Source organism: Limanda limanda, chromosome 9 (genome assembly GCF_963576545.1).
Source record: "Limanda limanda chromosome 9, fLimLim1.1, whole genome shotgun sequence".
Taxonomy (NCBI): Eukaryota; Metazoa; Chordata; class Actinopteri; order Pleuronectiformes; family Pleuronectidae; genus Limanda; species Limanda limanda.
In genome coordinates, this window is record NC_083644.1 from 4,533,235 (window position 1) to 4,542,597 (window position 9,363).

A 9,363-nucleotide genomic window follows, 5' to 3' on the forward strand; every position below is an offset into this window, starting at 1 on the left:
TAGGAGACCACGTCCTTCATCTTGTTCCAGATGTTGAAGCTCAGGTTGCCCAGATGTTTGGCCTTGTCTATCAGAGCTCTTGAGGTCAGCTGTGGATCATCCACCAGGGGGCGCTGCTGGACTCGTTCCACTGCAGCCTTGTAGTTGAGCAGGAACGAGACGTCTTCAGCTCTCAGCTCGTCCTCTGTGGTTCTGATTGTGTCTGAAAGAGTTGTTATGTCTCTGCTCAGGGACTCAATCTTTTCCTTCATCATCCGACTCTTCTGCTCCTCTTCCTCCCTCAGTGCAGCCATCCTAGCCTCCTCTTCCTCCTCCAGAAACTGATGAAGCTTTTTAATCTGATCCTTGATCTGCGTCTCTGTGAGTCCGGCCTGGACCTTAATGTGTTTTGCTGTTTGTTCAAACTCTACTTTAACACGTTCAAAACACTGTAACTTCTTCTTCAAGGGCTCCAGAGTTTCCTGAAGCTGCTTCTTGTGTTGTTGTGCAGCTTCATCGATGGGTCTGAATCTGTGGTCAGGGTGTTTTTCTGAATCTCTGCAGATGAGACACACTGGCTGCTGATGGTCCAGACAGAAGAGTCTGAGTTTCTTTGAGTGCAGACTGCAGAGAGCAGGTGAAGAGCTCTGATCTCTCTCCTGTAAGAAGGTCTCACACAGGTTCTTCAACACCAGGCTAACAGGTGGTTCAATCATTGAATGTCTTCTCTTACAAAGTGGACACTCTCTTATTTCTTTGTCTTTCCAGCAGCTCTTCACACAGTCTTTACAGAAGCTGTGGCTACATGACAGAACAACAGGATCTGTGAAGACATCTTGGCAGACGGCACAGCAGAGATCCTCTTCTAATCTGGAAGCCATTGAGTCTCCAGGTGAAGCTGAAAACAGACAGTCAGTCAGTCACAGCTCCACGAACTTCACTGAGGTTTACTTCCTGCCTGAGTCGAGGTGTTTGTTGAGTCTGTGACGTGCTGAAGTCTTTTTAAAGAAACAGAAGCAAAGTGCAAACAAATGGACACATTGTCAGAAAATTAAAAGATGGTTTCATAAATTCAAATCAGCTCAAGTTTGCTCATTAATTTGTGTGTGAGTGCAGTAAAAAGTATGACATCATCAAATGATTGTACATTTTGTCGTGATTATTATAACTTACGTGTGACCCTTAATACAGTGTGACTTTGGGAATTCAGTAATTGTGGCTGTCAGAAACATATTTAATACAAGACATATAGATTCCTTTGATCTATGAACACTGTCACTGCAGGAGTGGAGTTGTTGTCTACGGTTCAGCATCAAAGGATGCATGGTCCGTGTATGTCCGCGATACAGAACCTTGTGCTTTAATGGCGTGTAATCAAACTTTGATGCCACGCCACGGTCACACCGTGTGACGAAAAATCGATCTTTGAATAACTTTGTATCCCCATCTTCATCTTGTTGTGATGACACTTATCTCAATTTGAAGTTGATCTGACATAAGCCCTGATACAAGTACCTCAAAGTAAAAATGTGGAACATGGCCAAAATGGAGAGAGATGTTTTTGTTCATATTGGAACACATCTTCAAAGTCAAGAGTCTCTTAGTTGTGTGTTTCTTGGGTGCCCTTTCATGACAAATACTTACAGCACATTTTATACACACAAAAAGAGAAAGCATCCACACACACTAAGATTTAAAAGCCAGTGTAGTTGCATTTGCGTCCCCATTGCAAGTGTCAGATACCTCTGATAATGTGAGGGCTGGCTGTTCTGCTGATGGATCATATGGAGATGATGAAACTGAGTCAGTGACAGAAAGTGATGATGGTGTTGTTGAAAAACGTGCCCGAACTAATTGAGCGAAAAATAGCCGTAATATTATTAAAATTGGAAAATATATTTCCTATTCCAGCAAAAGTCGTAGATGAGTTATTGGAATAGTTGCATTTTGTTTTTAAGTTCAGCTAGTGTGCCTGTCACAAAGCATACAGTTACAGAAATGTTCCAAAGCCATAACCTCCACATTGGTCAGGCTGTTATTGAAGAACTTGCCAAAACTGTGTGTGTTTCTAACCCTGTGGCTAAACTTTTAGGAAAGTTTGGCCTTCTTGCCTCTTCTTATAAAAGAAAGCAACAAGCTAAATGTTAGGGTTGTAGAGCCTATTGAATATTTATTTGTAGACCAAAAGAGGCCATTTCATTACATCCCTTTATTACAGTGAGTGCAGGAAATACTTAGTCACAATAAATGACTGGATAGTGCAGTTCTAGTGGAACTCTTTTGAGCCCCTCACCGAAATTGAAATCCCACATTCGAGAAGGACTGAGAGAGCACATATTTACTTGCTGTGTTAGATTCACAGCAAAAATTATGGTTGATAAATATAATAAACAAAAACATAAAATCCTGCACAACTGAAATGCATTTTGCTTTGTCCTTTTTCTTTCCACGGGCAGGTTCACACCGAGGGAGACTGAGCTCCGGAAGCTCATCTTTGTCTCCAGAACAAAGAAGACATGTGGTCTCAGGATTTGTCTTCACATGTAGGCACAACTATTACTACACAAACTATTTTTCTGACATGCTCGTTACGCCTCAAAGTGCCTCGGCTAGGCAGATATAGAAAATGCTGCGCTGGACGATAAAAAGCAATCTGGGGACGGGTGCTTTAAAAGCCGAGTGTTTTTTGGTGACTGTGGCAGAGATTTATGAGGCAAATTCAGATGGAACCATTTTCTCATTAGAGAGGAGAATATTGAACCGACCTCCTCTCTTACACCTTGGTGAACTTAATGCCCAATGATTGATGCTAATGCTGATGTGCTCACTGCACATTCAGACTTCCAATCTAAATTGCAGATGCTGTCGGGCGTGCGGCGGCCGTTGCTACATTCAAACAACACGCTCGAAGAATGAGTCACTTTTCGGGGGGGGATCAATATTTCCATATCACTTATATTGTTGATTTATTTGCTGTTTAATAGCGACACACATACAGGGTGAATGCACTGAAAAGCGGAGGAGCCCTGTGGCTTCTCATTTCCCTGCTGTTGTCTTTGATTCTGTGCTCCACCATCCTTCTCCTGTCGTCCCTCATGCCATCACTTTCTCTCTCGTTCTTATCCTGGTGTCTGCAGCACAAGGGGGGGGGGGGGGGGACCAAAGAAACGCAGTTAACACCATTAAGTATGGTCATCGTTTATGCGGTAAATCAGATTTTGCATGCGTCCTCGACTGAGTGGATTTTTGTTTTCATCCTCTGATCTCTTCCAGGCAAGCGGTGGAGTGGACAGTAATGTGATTACACACACCCAGAGCATCTTTTAATTGAAAGATAAAAGCATGTACTCATTTACTCTATTAAATTATTTTATACCACTGATTAATTCACATTTGCAAACGCAAAGCCGGTGATTTCCTCGCACACGAGCGACCACAGCTCTGTTAATGTGAAGGTAAATGTTAATGAATGCAGGAGATCAGAGGTAACGCCGGTTGGATTTAAAGAACTCCGAGCTGCACTTCAACTTCCAGACCCCGAGGATCTGTTTGGCTGCTTAAAGGGGAGACGGGTTTTTCACATTTGCTCATTGGCACGAGGTAGAGAGTCATCAAATATGGCTGGAATCTGAATCTGAATCTGAATCTGAATCTGAATCAGAATCAGAATCAGAATCAGAAAGGATTTATTGCCAAGTAGGTTTACACCTACCTGGATTTTTCTTTGGTAAATAGGTGCATACATTTAACATAAAGCATAAAAACTAAGTACTTCACATTACAAAGAAATAACTGTATATAAAACAAAACAAAAATATATACAAAATATAAAAAGTTTAATAAAGAGTAAAATGCAAAACAGATATATACAAGATATAAAAAGTAAAATAAAAAGTAAAATGCAAAACAGGAGAGAAATGTGGAATATGCATTATACAATATACTGTTATGTGTGTTAATGAAACACAGAATTGAGGCGTGGGGGCGGGATAAGAGTCCAAGTCAGGTGGGGGTCCCGGCCTTGTTGATATGGCCAACTGCAGCCGGGAAGAAGCTGGTCTTGTGGCGAATTCGTAGGGATACTTGTTTGGAAAGAACAGGTTGTTTGGTTTATCAACAGAAAACACAGCTTATTTCCTAAAGGTTGGTTATGTACATACTGTTTGGTTTCTATTTTGAAAACCTTAAGTTTCAGCTGTGGCTCTTTTACTCTGCGTAATCCTGGGCTATCCGAGTCGTAGATCTCAATGGAAGAAGATGAGGAGCTCTGAAGGAAGTTGAGTTTACTACTTACATTTGATGATTTGATTTATTTAGATATGCTATCAAGCAATAGCTCCGTTCAGGGTGAAAACGATATTAATGTACTATCGTAAAAAAGCCAAATCATTCATCTGAGCTAACACGATCCCAACTACACGATCCAACTACAGATATCAAAAGAAACGAGTCTCTCTCTTGTCCACTCACCCTGATCCAGGTCCGCTGCTCGTTCCTGTCCATCACAGACGTGTTCAACAAGTGAACAGGACAACCTGACATGGAAGAATGATTTAAACCCTGGAGAGAAGCTCGTGGTGAGGAGCGCTCACCCTGCAGCTCAGGAACAAAGGCTTCACAGAAATGTAGCTGTCAGTGCATCTCTGATGGAGAGAGAAATGCTCCATTTGAAGTATCTTTGTCTCGAGGTGATCAATTGAGTTTTTGACAGTCTGGGAGGGAAACTCTGATAAACCGATCCCAAAGTGAAACACTTGAATCTGCATTTATTTGGTCTGAAGATTAAACTGTTATGCTTAAAGCTCGAGGCTGCAAACGCTGGATGGAGACAAACTTTTCTCATTCGACATCATCAGTTTGGATAATTGTGACCTTGAAACTCTAAAGGTTAACGGGAAGATCCGAGAACCTTATTGGTTGGTTTCTGAAAGTCTTATTGGTTCGAGGGCATCGACGAGCAAGCTGCTTGCTTATCTATATTTTCCACGTCTAGAACTTTTTTCTAATATCTGATTTGTTTGCTCAAAGCGTTTTTTCCTCTAGATCTTTACTGTGATACAATTCAAACACTCCACTCAACTGTTCAGGGAGGTGCATCTCACTGCAGTGGAAAATGTTCTGACTCATATTTTATTTTATTTTATTGTCTCCTCCTTCCTCTCTCTAATGCTGCTTCCAGTAAGCCTGGCTGTGTGTGTGTGTGTGTGTGTGTGTGTGTGTGTGTGTGTGTGTCTGTCTGTGTGTGTGTGTGTGTGTGTGTGTGTGTGTGTGTGTGTGTGTGTGTGTGTGTGTGTGTGTGTGTGTGTGTGTGTTGGACAGGTCAGATCTATTGATCATTAGTGGCGCTGTTGCCAGATGTAAGATAATTATCATATTTGTATAATCAGTTGTAATCTGGACAGTAAAATACGGATCACTTCTGTGTTTACGCATCTTTTTCTCACGTAACATTTTTCAGCCAATCATGCTTTTGATGATGAACGTCTCGCCAGCTTAAAACAAGTCCTTCCTGTCTCGTGTTTCAAAATAAAAGCCTTGCCCCTTAAATCCCTTCGGTACCTGGACACAGCTTCTCTGGTGGCGTACGATGCTTTTCCTCAGAATACGATAATTTCAAGCTTCTGGGACGACACCTCATTTCCCACCTGGCGACGCTGATTAGTGTTTGGGAAAAAGGCAACACTTGGGAAAGAGCCTCGGCGAAGCTCTATTTATATCCGAACCTGGTCCGCAGGCGTGAAGCCCCCGGGGAGACAGAACCAAGTCATAGATCAGCCCGAGGGGAAGTAATTAGGACACGTATTTAAACAGAATAATGCAGGCGCGCTGAAATATTGAAACCACCTAAAGTTTATTAATTAAACGCTAATCTGGTGAATGGGCTTGTTTCACGTCTCCCTCACTCGGCGGCGGCGGCTGAATTATTCAGAGTCACAATGGCGTGCGGGACAGATAACACTCGGCTGTACACGCCATCAGTGCTCTCGTTTAGAGATGATTAAAGGCGCGCTCCGCCTCCGCGCTGGTGCGTCAGCCGGCCGGTTATTACAGTCGCTACGGTTCCTCAACACCCGGCGCAGTGAGTCAGTCACACTACAGTCGTGGAAGAAGAAGGTCACTTTGAAGCCGCAGCAGCGCACAGTCAGTGAAGATTAGTTGCGAGAGAGGAGAGGAAAAACGGTGGATTCAATTACATACAAACGGCCGCTCGGTCGTGTGCACTTGAGCATACAAAGAGACTCGGAGACACGTGGTCACACATAACTCAGTGACAGCACCGTGCTGGATCCTCAGGGGTCAAATAAACAGTTTCCACTCCAACAGCACTTGGTAAACAAATCACATTTCTTAATTTACTGTCCGGCTGCCGAACACAGTGGAGTCCAAGGTTACAGCTGGAGCTCGAATCCCCTTTCTCTATTTTTCTATTTTCTATTTTTCATTTCTCTTATCTATCTCCTCTCTCTCTCTCTCTCTCTCTCTCTCTCTCTCTCTCTCTTTGTCTGCCTCCCACTTTCTCATTTCGATCTCTCCCTCTCTCCCTCGCCCATCTATCTTTTCTTCTTTTGTTCATGCTCTCTGAGTTTCACAGATGGAGTGACTAGAGGCGATGACGGTTTATGCAAAACACAGTTGGAATGAATGCGGCGCTCCCGCAGTGGATGTGGCATGAAGAGGGGTGCACACAAAAAAAAACACATTTAGCTCCTCTGCAGCATGAGAATCTCGTGGCGGAGGCAGCGGAGTTAGACGCAGGATTTCGTTTTTCATTATTAAAGCAGCAAGATAATTTTTCTGTGCACGGCGAGAAAGATCGCATTGTTTGACAAAACAGAATAGAAGTGTGAACACACAGACACACGTTTAGAAATGAAATGTGGAGGGAGGTGCCCGGCTCTGCACAGATTCAAGTCTCATAGCTTTTCTTTTATTCAAGATATTGTGATATATTATGCAGCACTGTATATCATTATATTACATGTACTGTAGACTTAAATATACTTAAAACATGAACATGAGGATGTTTTTTATTATTTTCATTATCTTTACAGGATAAATTGAGAGTCAGTTTTAGTGATAACTGATGGAATATCCTCCCGCTGTTCAAAAGCTATTCATAGCAACTAAAGTGTGATTTACTGTTCATTTGTTATATTTGGCCACTTAAAGTCGAAGACAACACATTTTCTTTGCAGCTTTGGTTAAATATGGAAAAGTTCGGCAGTGACTTGAGGCAAATGACAAAATGCATCGATGTTTATATTCAACTTTTGCTGTGTCTCATAGGTGAATCTTAGCAGCCATCTTGGCAACACTCCTGTGACGTTGATGTTTCTTTGTTTGTCGGTCTGCAGGATTATGCAAAACCACTGAATTTACTTCCAAGAGATTTTGTTGAGGGGTGGTACACGGAAGATCCTATTAAAAGTTAGGGATGGATAAGGATTTTAAACATGGCTAGACAGGGCAGGGCCAGTTAGCCATCACGGACATATGTTCTCTTTGAGTTCCCTTTTAGTTTCAGGCTAACAAGACCAGCTCCCATCTAAATGAATGGAGAAACTATGTCCTCTAAGACACTGAACATAATGTTGTTAAAGAACCTTTTACCTAATGATGAACACAAAGTAGATAATGATTCACACTTTCAGAGAACTTTATCTAAAAGGTGTTGGAGGAGACAATGTTATTTAATATTTCATCTGTGGCCCTGATGGCAAATAGAAGTACAGAGCAAAGATTGCACAGACACCGATTCCGATAAGTTAACAACTTAGCGAACACCACATAAATCACATTCATTAAGAGTAATCATATCTTGTCTGTCGGCACTTTGCTGACGTGAGAATCTTTCCGGCTGCAACTCGGGCTCAAATGAGTGTGATGTGAATATTGCTGAGTCAGTAATCGCTGTCTCTTTATCCTGGTGAGATAGATCTCCGACCACTGGGTCTTAATGACTTTACATCGCTAAACATTCCCTCTGAGGCGCAGAGGTCAATTCCTACAGGTGGACCTGTCCTTTAGGAAAATGCAGATATGTGGAGGATCGATGCTCCTGTGTCATCATCTCTCATTTCCATCAAGGCGGCGGAGATATGACACCGTGCAGCCCCCCCCCGGGAACGACCCTGTACTGAATGCACTGAATCTCAATGGGCTCCGATGATGTCTTTACTTTTTTTTTTTACTCTCCTCGCTTCGATTTGTCTCCTGTGGTTCTGTCCCCTGATCTACTCCAGCACTCTGGAGTTTTGGAAATTTAATAAGTTCACCCAAAGACCATTTTTCCACCCGTGTTATGGTTTGTCGAATTTTTTAGCAAATCAGCAAAAGTGGTAAAGTTTAGACGTCGCATCAGAACTTTCCAGACATTGGAGACCACACACCTGTCATGACGAGAGTTTTCTTTCTCCTAAACTTTAGACTTCTTCTTTTTCTTCCCCAAACAGAAAATAATCTCCCAAACTCTGTCTTGCTTCATCTGCCCTTTAGCTGCTCTCTGTGCTCGTGTCCCCTCTCTGGAGATTACCTGTCAGAGTCAAGCCCACCGAGCTCCTCCTGTTCCCTGTCTCGGTGTTTTCTCCACTTCGAGCCTATAAACTCGCCTGAACTGAGTCTGTGACGTCTGAACCCGGACTCGTAAACCTGCCTCACCGTCGGAGCCTTAACATGAATCTCTGTCTCGATCTGTTCCCGTCGCAGAGCTGAGCCTGAATCTGTGTGTCAGGCTGAGTTTAAAGGGATAGTTCACCAAAAACTCATTATCTACTCACCGATGGAGGTGGTGGGAGAAGTGTTTGAGTCCACAAACCACCTTCGGAGTTTCAGGGCTAAACAGCGTTGCAGCAAAATCCAATACAGTTTAAGTAAATGGAGTACACTTCTTCAAACCTCGAAAAACAACAGAAAAGACATGTCTCCATACTGCTACACCAAGATCTTAGTCTGAATGTCCACTAATGGAATTAGAGATGCTGCTGCAAACCCTGGGTGTAATCTGGGAGTATCAGAGAACATTTCTGGTCCACATGTCGTATTTGAATGTCGGAGATTATGTGAGAAGAAGTAATCGCCATTTACTTCAATTGTATTGGATTTAGCAGCAGCTGTTTACCCCTGAAACTCCAACTAGTGGAGTTGATTCAAATTTTTCAGTGAACTTTCCCTTAAAACCTATGTGTCTGCCCAATGTGTGTTCATCTGATTGAGATAAACATGTTAGTTGTATCTTTAGCACACGTATGACCCCCTCAGACCGATCCTCTGTCTGTGTCATGGTTTCAACCTGAGCATGAACCTTTATACTCTTTCCCTGCCTGACATATCCCTGTAGCAGAGCTGAGCCTGATTCTGTTTCCCTGTGTGAAGCAGTCTGAGCCT